Source organism: Chiloscyllium punctatum, chromosome 8, assembly GCF_047496795.1.
Source record: "Chiloscyllium punctatum isolate Juve2018m chromosome 8, sChiPun1.3, whole genome shotgun sequence".
Lineage (NCBI taxonomy): Eukaryota > Metazoa > Chordata > Chondrichthyes > Orectolobiformes > Hemiscylliidae > Chiloscyllium > Chiloscyllium punctatum.
The window spans coordinates 59,905,305-59,918,183 of record NC_092746.1 but is presented as its reverse complement, the minus strand read 5'-3'; positions in this window follow the sequence as shown (position 1 = coordinate 59,918,183).

Here is a 12,879-nt window from a genome sequence, read left to right as displayed (position 1 = left end):
TGCCAGCACCTGGCCCATATCCCTCCAAACCTTTCCTATTAATATACCCATCCAGATGCCTTTTAAATATTCAAATGTATAAGCTTCCATCCCTTCCTCTGGCAGCTCATTCCATACACGTACCACTCTCTGCATGAAAAGGTTGCCCCTTAGGTCTACCCAGGGAAGAGACTTTGTCTATCAACCCTATTCACGCCCCTCATGATTTTATAAACCTCCATAAAATCACCCCTCAGCCTCCGACGCTCCAGGGAAAACAGCCTCAGCCTATTCAACCTCTCCTTACAGCTCAAATCCTCCAACTCTGGCAACGTCCTTGTAAATCTTTTCTGAACCCTTTCATGTTTCAGAATTTCCTTCTGAGCTGAAGGAGACCAGAATTGCTCACAATATTCCAACAGTGGCCTAATCAATCTCCTGTACATCCACAACATGACCTCCCAACTCCTGTACTCAATACTCTGACCAAAAAAGGAAAGCATACCAAACGCTGCCTTCACTATCCTATCGACCTGAGACTCCACTTTCAGGGATCTGTGAACCTGCACTCCAAGGTCTCTTTGCTCAGCAACATTCTCAGGACCTTACCATTAAGTGTATAAGTCCTGCTAAGATTTGCTTTCCCAAAATGCAGCATCTTGCGTTTAAACTCCATCTGCCAGTTCTCAGCCCATTGGCCCATCTGATCAAGATCCTATTGTAATTGGAGGTAACCTCCTTCGCCGTCCACTGCACCTCCAATTTTGGTGTCATCTACAAACTTATTAACTATACCTCTTATGCTCATATCCAAATCATTGATATAACTGACGAAAAGTAGTGGATCCGGTACTGATCCTTGTGGCACTCCACTGGTCACAAGCCTCCAGTCTGAAAAACAACCCTCCACCACCAAACTCTGTCTTCTACTTTTTGAGCCCGTTCTGTATCCTAATGGCTAGTTCTCCCTGTATTACATGAGATCGAACCTTGCTAACCAGTCTCTTTTGGGGAACCTTGTCGAACACCTTACTGAAGTTCATATAGATCATGTCCACTGCTCTGCCCTCATCAATCCTCTGTTACTTTTTTTTTCAAAACACTCAATCAAGTTTGTGAGACATGATTTCCCATACACAAAGCCATGCTGACTATCCCTAATCAGTCATGAGAAGCCTTCAGAAATGAAATATTGAGAGCCCAGAGACAGTATATTCACATTAGGGTGAAAGGAAAGGGTGTTAGGTGTAGGGGATGCTAGATGACTAGAGAAATTGAGGTTTTGGTTAAGAAAAAAAAGGAAGTATATGTCAGGTATAGACATGATAGATTGAGTGAATCCTTAGGATATAAAGGCAGTAGGAGTATACTTGAGGGAAATCAGGAGGGCAAAAAAGGGACATGAGATAGCTTTGGCAAATAGGTACAAGGAGAATCCAAAGGGTTTTTTTACAAATACATTAAGGACAAAAGGGTAACCGGGGAGAGAAAAAGACCCCTCAAATCAGCAAAGCACCCTTTGTGTGGAGCCGCAGGAGATGGGGAAGATACTAAATGAGTGCATCAGTGTTTACTGTGGAGAATGACATTGAAGGTACAGAATGTAGGGAAATAGATGGTAACATCTGGAAAGATGTCTATATTGCAGAGGAGGTGGTGCTGGATGTCTTGAAATGCATAAAATGGATAAATCCCCAGAAGTACCCTAGAACTCTGTGGGAAGCTAGGCAAGTGATTGCTGGGCACATTGCTGAGATATTTGTATCATCGATATTCACAGGTGAGGTGGCAGAAGACTTTAGGTTGGCAAAAGTGGTGCCCACTGTTTAATAAGGGTAGTAAGGACAAGCCAGGGAACTATAGACCAGTGAGCCTGACAATGGTGTTGGGCAAATTTTAGATTAGGTTACTTTACAGTGTGGAAACAGGCCCTTTGGCCCAACAAGTCCACACCGACCCGCCGAAGCGCAACCCACCCATACCCCTACATTTACCCCTTACCTAACACTACGGACAATTTAGCATGGCCAATTCACCTGACCTGCACATCTTTGGACTGTGGGAGGAAACCGGAGCACCCAACTATGGTCCTGTTCTACAAAATTATAAATACCTTCTTACATTTTAACACAGACCTTCTCTGTGTTAATGAGGTTTAATTTTATGTCATCTAAAAATTTTGAAATAGTACTCAAACTCTTAAGCCCAAACATCGATATAAGTGGTGAACGCCAGTGGTCCTTGTTTAACCCCCTAATCAATACCTATTTTCCAAACGTTGGCCTGTCTAACTAACTTTAATCTCTACTATTGTGGGCAGCACGGTGGCACAGTGGTTAGCTCTGCTGCCTCACAGTGCCAGAGACCGGCGTTCAATTCCTGCCTCAGGCGTGGGTTTCCTCCGGGCTTTGAATATGGCACCAGCAGCAGAAATCCCAGACGTTCCGGAACACTGGTATGTACTTCTACCACTGGTTGAGCACACAATAGCGAAGGTGCAGCACCATAGAGACCTGGTCCATGGATGTAGGCTTGCTCGTTGAGCCGGAAGGTTCATTTTCAGACGTTTTATCACCATACTAGGTCACATCCTCACTAAGCCTCTCGATGAAGCCTCACTGAAGAGGTGACCTAATAAGTTGACAAAATGTCTGAAAATGAACCTTGCAGCTCAATGAGCAAACCTACATCCAGATCCTCAACCTGAGCTATAAATCTTCTCAAAACTCACTAACATAGTCCATACATAAAGAGTTGAGCAGCAGAGAATTGAATGAGATAACTTGTTAGAGCTCACTGAGAGAAACCCTCCATGAAACTCCCTAAGCTGACATATGCCATGTTTGATACAAATCCAACTTACATTCCAAGGAACATATTGGTCTCCTGATTCTTCCAATGACAATTTACCAACTCTCACTTCTTTGTGTTGAAGTTCATGTCCCAACTGTGGAGGGAAATTAAATTGTTGGAGGGAATCCTGAGGGACAGGATGTACATGTATTTGGAAAGGCAAGGACTGATTGGGGATTGTCAATATGGCTTTGTGTGTGGGAAATCATGTCTCATGAACTTGATTGAGTTTTTTGAAGAAGTAACAAAGAAGATTGAAGGCAAAACAGTAGACATGATCTATATGTACTTCAGTAAGGCGTTTGAAAAAAGTTCCACATGGGAGACTGGTTAGCAAGGTTAGATCTCATGGAATACAGGGAGAACTAGCCATTTGGATACAGAACTGGTTCAAAGTTTTTCAGACTGGAGGCCTGTGACCAGTGGAGTGCCACCAGGATTGGTGCTGGGTTCTCTACTTTTCATTATGTACATAAATGATTTGGATGTGAGCATATGAGGTATAGTTAGTAAGTTTGCTGATGACACCAAAATTGGAGGTGTAGTGGACAGCAAAGAAGGTTCCCTCAGATTACAACAGGATCTTGATCAGATGGGCCAATGGGCTGAGAAGTGGCAGGTGGAGTTTAATTCAGATAAGTGTGAAGTGCTGCATTTTGGGAAAGCAAATCTTAGCAGGACTTATACACTTAATGGTAAGGTCCTAGGGAGTGTTGCTGAACAAAGACACCTTGGAGTGCAGGTTCATAGCTCCTTGAAAGTGGAGTCACAAGTAGATAGGATAGTGAAGAAGGCATTTGGTATGCTTTCCTTTATTGGTCAGAGTATTGAGTACGGGAGTTGGGAGGTCATGTTGCAGCTATACAGGACATTGGTTAGGCCACTGTTGGAATATTGCATGCAATTCTGGTCTCCTTCCTATCGGAAAGATGTTGGAAAACTTGAAAGGGTCAAGAAAAGATTTACCAGGATGTTGCATGGGTTGGAGGATTTGAGCTACAGAGAGAGGCTGAACAGGCTGAGGCTGTTTTCCCTGGAGCGTCGAAGGCTGACGTGTGACCTTAGAGGTTTATAAAATTATGAGGAAAATAGATAGGATAAATAGACAGTCTTTTCCCTGGGGTGGAAGTCCAGAACTAGAGGATATAGGCTTATGGTGAGAGGGGAAAAATATAAAAGAGACCTACGGGGCAACGTTTTCACACAGAGGGTGGTACGTATATGGGATGAGGAAGTGGTGGAGGCTGGTACAATTGCAACATTTAAACAGCATCTGGATGGATATCTGAATAGAAAGGGTTTGGAGGGATATGGGCCGGATGCTGACAGGTGGGACTAGATTGGGTTGGGATATCTGGTTGACATCAACAAGTTGGACCAAAGGGTCTGTTTCTGTGCTGGACATCTCGATGATTCTGGTTTGCTCCTCTGACTGGATTTCTTTCCAATCTTTTATTCCTGTGCACCAACATTAATTTCATTGTCACTGCTGGTGTATGACCAGGTATCTACTAAAATTTGTTTTCACAGCCACATCATGTTTCTCAGTGACCGCCTCCAGCTCAGCCTCGCCCCATGTTGATTTCAACTCGAGTTTATCCTTCTTGCTATAAATCCACCCAGAATCACCGAGATCTCCGTGATGCTCAACATTGCACTGACTGCTGCACTCACTGCATCCTGAGATCCACACTCCGTGCCATGCGACTTCTCTCTCTCCAACAGTATCACAAACATTCTCATTCAGGGCTGCATCACTCCAAAGTTCCATTTCATCCTCTGGCTCATTTTGCCACGCTAATGAGAAACTTTTTTCTTTTCCTTTTCAGGCATGAAGGCCAACAAGATGCAATGACTCAGACCCAAGGCATTCTGGAAATGTCTTCCCTCTGACTCCATCCCCCTCTCCGACTCTATCCCCCTTCTCCAACTCCATCTCCTGTGGGGGTATTCACCATCCCTCCTAACCTCCTGCTCTCATACTTTCAGGCATGATATGACGTCAAACTCTTCTTTTGTAGTCATCGCCTCCATGCCCATTTCTTTGGTCAAGAGACCTCTTCCTGTCCCACAGACCCCTTTGCCCAGCTCTGGCACACTCCCTCCATTTGGACCTCTCCCTCTGACTTTTTTTACCTGCCCTCAATCTGTTAATTGAAAACAGTCAATCTGACGCTGGCTGCCTCAATTTCTCTGCCCCCCTCACCAATCTAATCTACCGTCCTCCAAACTGATGGCACTCTGTGCACTGAAATCCAACCCTGTCTTTGTTATTAAGCCTGCCGATAAGGGTGGTGCTATTGTTGTCTGGCGCACTGACCTCTACCTTGCAGAAGCTGAGTGCTAGCTCTCCGATACCACTACCTATCTCCCCCCGGATCTTGACCCCATCATGATACATTAGGCCACTGTATCACCGATGTTCACTGTCCTAATTTCTTCTGGCAGTCTTCCCCCCCCCCCCCCCCCACCTCGAAGCCCATAGTCCCCCAGCCCTGCACAGCTCACTTCCACCTACTCCCTAAAATCCACAAACAGAGCTGCCCGGACAGACCCATTATTTCAGTCTGCCTCTGTCCCTGCCCCACAGAACTCATTCCTTCCTACCCTAACTCAGTCTTTTCTCCCCTGGTCTAGTCCCTGCCCATATATATCTGTGGTTCCTCTTCTGCTTTACGCCAGTTTTGGAATTTCCAGTTCACACGCTCTAGCCGCCGCCTCTTCACCATGGATGTCCAATTCCTCTACACGTCCATCCTCCACCAGGATGGTCTCTGGGTTCTCCGCTTGTTCCTGGAGCAAAAGCCTGAATCATCTCCACCCACCACCGCACTCCTCTACTTCAATGAGCTAGTCCTCACCCTCAACAACATCTCCATTAAACTCCTCTCATTTCCTTCAGATCAGAGGGGTGGCCATGGCTACTCACATGGGCCCCAGTTTTGCCTGTCTCTTTGTGGGGTATGTGGGACATTCCTTGTTCCAGTCCTATTCTAACCCCCACCCACAACTCTTTCTCTGATTATATCAATGATATTATCGGTACTGCTTTCCTCTCTTGTCCGGAACTGGAAAGATTCATTGATTTTTTTTTTGTTTTGTTTTTGTTTTTTTTTTGCTTCCTATTTCCACCCCACCCTCACTTTCACCTGGTCTATCTCTAACTCTTCCCTTCCCTTCCTCAACATCCCTGTTTCCATTTCTGGGGATAGACTGGCAACTAATATCTACTATAAGTCCATTGACTCCCATAGCTACCTGGACTATACATCCTCACACCCTACTTCCTGTAAAGACTCCATTCCATCCTCCCAGTTCCTCTATCTCCTTTGCATATATTTTGATGAGGCCAACTTTGACAAGCGACCCTCAAAAATGTCAACCTTCTTCCTCAACCGAGGATACCCCAGCACTGTTCTCGACATGGTCCTGAACCGGGTCCAACCCATCTCCCACATTTCCGCCCTCACCCTCTCTCTCCTCTCACAAAAGTGATAGGGTTCTCCTTGTCCTTACCTACTATCCCACCAGCATCCACATCCAGAAAATCACCAGTCGCCATTTCCACTACCTCCAGCTCCACCAGACACAAGTTCCCCTCTCCTCCCTTATCTGCGTTCCACAGGGACTGCTCCCTCTGCGACATCCTGGTCCACTCTTCCTTCACTCCCAGCATCCCCTCCACCGCCACACGGCACCTTTCCATGCAACCATTGAGGGTGTAATTCTGGCCCATTTACCTCTTCCTCCTCAGTATCCAAAAGCCCAAGTATACCTTCCAGGTGAAGCAATGCTTTACCTGCAATTCACACTATCTAGTCTACTGCATTCGCCACTTACAATGTGGTCTCCTCTACATTGGAGAAACAAAGCGTGAACTAGGTGACCACTTTGCAGAACATCTAAGTTCTGCCCACAAAGAGGCCCTGACCTTTCAGTCACCTGCCGCTTTAGCACACCACCATGTTCCCTGGCCAACATCTCTGTCTCGGGCTTGCTGCAGTGCCCCAGTGAAAGTCAGCACAAGCTGGAAGAACAACAACACTTCATTTTCCACTTGGGATCCTGCAGCCTTCTGGACTGATTATAGAGTTCAATAATGTTTGGATCTGAACTCCCACATGTCCTAGCCCCCTCCCCCACACACCGGGCCTTATGATCACTTACTCAGCCATTACACACGACCTATTGTTAGTCACTAACAGTCTCCATTAACAGCCCAGCCAGGTCATTATTGACACCTTTGTCTGTCCAACTGGTGTCTCTCTTTTTGTTATATATCCACCTATTGTTTACCCCTTATTCCCTCCCCCAACTCTATCTTCTGCATATGAACTGACATTTTCCAACATCACCGGGCAGCTCGGTGGTTCGCACTGCTGCCTCATAGCGCTAGGGACCTGAGGTTGATTCCAGCATAGGGCAACTGATCATAGCATGGAGTTTTCACATTCTCCTGTGTCTGTGCGAATTTCCGACGGGTGCTTCGATTCCTCCCACAATCCAAAAATATGCAGGTTAGGTGACTTGGCCATGCTAAATTGCCTAAAGTGTTCAGGGATGTGTAGGTTAGGTGTATTAGTCAGGGGTAAATGTAGAGTAATAGGCTTGTGAATAGGTCTGGGGTAGATTAGTGGTGCTGGAAAAGCACAGCAGGTCAGGCAGCATCTGAGGAGCAGGAAAATTGACATTTCAGGCAAAAGCCATTCCTGATGAAGGGCTTTTGCCTGAAACGTTGATTTTCCTGCTCCTTGGATGCTGCCTGACCTGTGCTTTTCCAGCACCACTCTAATCTAGACTCTGGTTTCCAGCATCTGCAGTCCTTGGTTTTTACCTAATGGGTTACTCTTCGGAGAGTCGGTGTGGACTTGTTGGGCTGAAGGGTCTGTTTCCACACTGTAGGGATTCTATTCTTTGAATACATTAACTTTGATTTCTCCTCACAGATGCTGCCCTACCTGCTGAGCTTTATCTGCAGCTTCTGCTTTTGTTTATAATTTCAATATGACCAGCCTGTAAAGATGATGGAGGCAGAGGCCCAGTGAATCAAATGACAGATGGCCAGGGAAGTGTCAATTCAGGCAACAAGTGATGTCAGCGTGGGTGCTGGTGCTGTTTATAAATGACAGCCAGAGCTCATTTAGAGTAAATGATTCTCCAAGGCAATGTGGGAGTCCCTGAGGTATTTAGCTTTGTTGAATCAAAAGTAATTTCACATTTATTGCCCCTGAAGACCTTTTCAATTTTATATCCCAGCAGTATTACTTTTTGGTTAGAATAATGCTTAATTTTCAATCTTTGACTTACAAACAGCTGAATCATCCTTGGCTATCACTGAAACATAAGAACTAGGAGAAGGAGTAGGCCATCTGGCCCTTTGAACCTGCTCTGCCCCTCAATAAGATCATGGCTGATCTTTTTGGGGCCTCAGCTCCACTTACCTGCTTTGTCTCCATAACGCTGCATTCCTTTCCAATTCAAAAATTATGTATCTTATATTTAAAAGCATTTCCTGAGGAAGGCTCAACCACTTCACTAGGCATGGAATTCCACAGATTCATAACCCTCTGAGTGATGACATTCCTTCTCAATTTGACCTAAATCTGCTATCCCTAATTTTGAGGTCATGTCCTCTTGTCCTAGCTTCACCCACCTGTGGAAACATTCTCTCTACTTCATTCTTATCTATTCCCTTCATAATTTTATGTTTCTATAACAAACTCCCTCATTCTTCTAAATTCCAATGAATATAATTCCACTCTACTCAATGTCTCCTCATTGGCCAACCCTGTCAACACCAGAATCAACCTAGTGAACCTCCTTTAGTGCCAGTATATCCTTTCCCAAGTAAGGAGACCAAAATTGCATGTAGTACTCCAGGTGTAGCCTCATTAGCACCCTATACAGCAGCAAGATAACTTCCCTGCTTTTAAGTTCACCCCCTTTAGCAATGAAGGACAAAATTCAATTTCTTAATTACCTGTTGCACCTGCAAACTAATCTCCTGTGATTCATACGCAAGGCTGCCCAGGTCCCTCTGCACAGCAACATGCTGCAATTATTTACTTTTCAAGTAATAGTCCATTTTACTGTTATTCCTACCAAAGGGGCTGACCAGAGATGAATGGTTGGCTTAAGAGAATCCTGGCAAATACTTTTCCAGTCAGATTTTTATTCCAACGTGTGCAGCATTACTTTTAACACCACTGATTACTTGTTCTCCGTATATACACACAGATAAGTTCTCACCCATTTATATCTTCAATAACACACTACCATTATCTGGTCCCCAGTTCCATTTGACCTCAGGCATCTGGATCCTTCTGGATAATACCATTAATGGGGCTCTGGCCATAACCATGCAGTCAGATGTAATGACAGACAGAAGTTCCTTTGCTGAAGCTGCCAGAAGCACACTGCAGACTCTACAGCCAATGGAGCAGTGCATCAAGGTCATGCATTCTGGCATGTCTCAGCACCCGGCCCATATCTTTCCAAACCCTTCCTATTCACATATCCATCCAGATGTCTTTTAACGATTGTAATTGTATCAGCCTCCACCACTTCCTCTGGCAGCTCATTCCATAAGTGTTCTATCCTCTGCTTGAAAAGGTTGCCCCTTAAGTCTCTTTTTTTTTTAATCTTTCCTCTTTCACCCTAAACCTATGTCATCTAGTTCTGGACTCCGCCCCACCCCAGGGAAAAGACTTTGTCTATTTATCCTATCCATGCCCCTCATAATTTTATAAACCTCTATAAGGTCATTGCGAATTGGTTCACATAGAGGAAATCTTTCTCCATGAGGAATTTCTGATAATAGTTGGTGCATGTAGAACATGCTGCAGAAAAATGATGGGGAAAGTTTTGGTAATATAGAGCTAAATCTGACCTTTGCACAAAATAGCAGTCAATTCTCAGATGAAGTAATTGAATAGAGACTAAAAATGGTAGAAATATCTAAATCAGAATCAAACAGTGGAGCCTCAGAATTCCTGGTGTGCTAACTTCTTATCATCTGGACAGCCTGGGCCTGAGATAGAATTCAGTTAGAGCAGTTATCAGACTTCATTTTTGAACTTTCTACTGGATATCACTAAAAGAGACCGAAGGAGTGATAGGGTATCGTCCTTCAAGTTTCACAACAGGTCTCCAGATAACGCATGCTGACATGAAGTAGGTGAACATCCTCTTCTGGAATCTAATGTATTCATGCCCTTAATCTTCAGGTTTGGGATCTGTGAAGTTGTGCAAATACTACCGCTGGATTGGTATAACCCAGTCAGCCACACCCTCAAGAATACACCTCGGTTTGGTTATTTTTCACACCGTTATCACAACAAGAATTCGATTATGTTAAGTAGCTGCCTTTCAGAGTCTTTGGGTTGTTTTAAATCATGATTTCAATTTTTACTTCACAGAAGTTTTGTAGTTATTTTCAGATATGTCACATCACAAAGTAGCTTTGAAATGTATTCTGTAGTATGTCATAAAATTTTGATGGAGTACAGTGTGACATGTACATCTGAAACCAGAGATTTCACTGCAGAGAAGTGTTGGGACTGACATTTATGATGAGCAAGAATGACACAGCTTGCAAGTCATTCAAACATATGGGGCTGTGTTTACTTAAAACAGTGACACATTTCAATATGGGTTTCATTTTTAAACCAAAATGAATAATTGCTGCTATTGATGCATGCTGCTTTGAAGGTATCCTGAACTGTTAGGGCAGGTTGTTATACTGTCGCATTTCCAGGATCCCAGTTTTGGTATTGACAAAGGCATGCGCTGTCCACAAGCAAACTGTATTATAAGGTAAAAATCATGATCTGCATAATTTAGACACACTCTCTATTTCTAATTTTAACCTGGAGCAAGTGTACTTTACCAGACACATCATTGAAATCCAACCTGCCAGTAGCAATTTGCTAAGAAATGGTCTGGAAATTTTAACGCAAGGCTTATTTCATAGGTGTTCCCATGAGCTACAGATTCGAAGTCTTCTTCTGTATCACACAGGATATCGGTGGTAGCCCCTGCACTGGATTTCTTTCCTCAAGCCCTGAATGCAATCCCTTCTGAACCCTAACCGACAATCTCCCTTACTACCCAGAACAGAACCTGCAGGTCCCTGGGGATGACGCTAGCTATCTGCTCATTATATTGTTGACCTAGTGATTCCCACTGGGTTCAGATCAAAGTCCTTCTTGCAATGTTATAACGAGGCCTAGGAGAATGGTTCAGACCTTACCCTGGCACAGTGCTGAGAGTACCCATTTACTACCTACAAAACTTCAAACTTTAGTTAAAATTGAGGCTTTATTTTTAACATCATTAAAAAATGTTTTAACTGTCAATAAATAGGAAAACCTATCTTGAATTGAGCTAAGCAAGTCAAGAAGATCTAAAGATTGATTGCTGATCTATGTTACATTCATTGGCTATATTAAGAGTCATTGGGCTTGGCATCCCTTAGTACCAAGAATAGACATCAGTCTAACAGTCCAATTTTGGTCATATATTCCCCATCAGTAGTGACTCTTGGCTGAGGCCAAAGTTTGGCTGAAAACCAGAAAGATGAGCCTATGTTTATATGGAAATCTTCCTCACTTGAGCAAGTACTGAAGGAAGACTCCAGCTACAAGGCATACCACAACAATGTACGTTGGAAATCCTTTGAAAAAATGAAGGCTTGAAATAGAAATTTATTATTATTTATAATGAAATGCTAATGGCTTGACAACAATTAACTGTTTTTTGATAATAAGCTTAATTTTAGGGAAATAAATAGATGGCCATAAAATTAGAACTTCCTTTCCCCCAAACACACTATCAGTAGTCTAACAGTGGGAACAAATTATAACATAACTATCACATTAAGTCTTAAATTGTTCCATGAAGTTTATAATGAAAAAGCACAGCATGTTCTCTTCAGCTAAAGGGAATTTTTTTCTTTATTGCAAGACAGCATACGTCTTAAGCTAAATTAAAAGGCAAAAATTAATCATTACGAAGTTCTGAGGCTCATTCTCTGAGTTCATCATTTATGTTTTTTTAAAGAAATACTCACCAACAATTGAGAGAGATCATTCTTTCAAGGAAGCTGAAACTGATATTTTCACCTGCGCATTTGAGCCATGACAAGATTAGGCAGTTTTCCCTTCAAGAGATGCCTGCAGGTTTACAACCAACTGGACTCTGCTCAGCATTGGGCAGGCTGTGCAGTGGATGAGCACTTTGCTCCTCAAGGATCATGTACACTGAAAAATACCTCCAAAATACTGAGAGATTCCTTTTTGATCCAAAGACATAAATATCTTGTAAATGAATGCACAATGCAGAAGTAGAGTTTCTGCCTGGTTGCATTGGTTTTCCAGAGTAATTTGTTCCAATCTAGGTTCTTTCCATCTACATGCAAGCTCAAGCCAGATTTTTAGGTTACTTGAAAGCAAAGTCTATTCATGTGTGCGATGATAAGGCGGCAGAGCAGCACGATCTACACATTATAGATTTAACCTCCTAGCAGACTACGAGCATATGACTACTGAGGTCACTTTTACATCAGAGCTTACCTTAGAGGCATAGGAATGCATTGTCTGACAACATGGTGGAGGCAGATAAAGGTGAAGCATTAAAGACTGTATTGGATGAAAATTTGGATAGAAATGGTGATAGTGATATGGGGAAGAAGCAAAAGATTGAAACTAGAAAAGAGAACTGACGCAGTCATGATGGGCCAAATGGCCTGATTCTGTACCATAACATTTCTGTGATTTTTGTGAGATATTAGTGTCCAACACTGAGATCCTCTGGGACAAACTGCAAACTGAAGTCTTCAGTAATATACTTTGGCTTCCATGTCAAGAACTGCCAGCATCTAATTTTTCAATATGTATGATAAGGTAGACACTGGATATTAATTCAGCAAGTTGGTGGGTGACAAGGTATTTAAAAAGCAATAATCTCCCTTGATGGTCAACTTGCTGCTGTTTAGTGAGGAACTCATCTCACTGCTCACCAAGATTAAAAGATGCAACAAGTTATTTC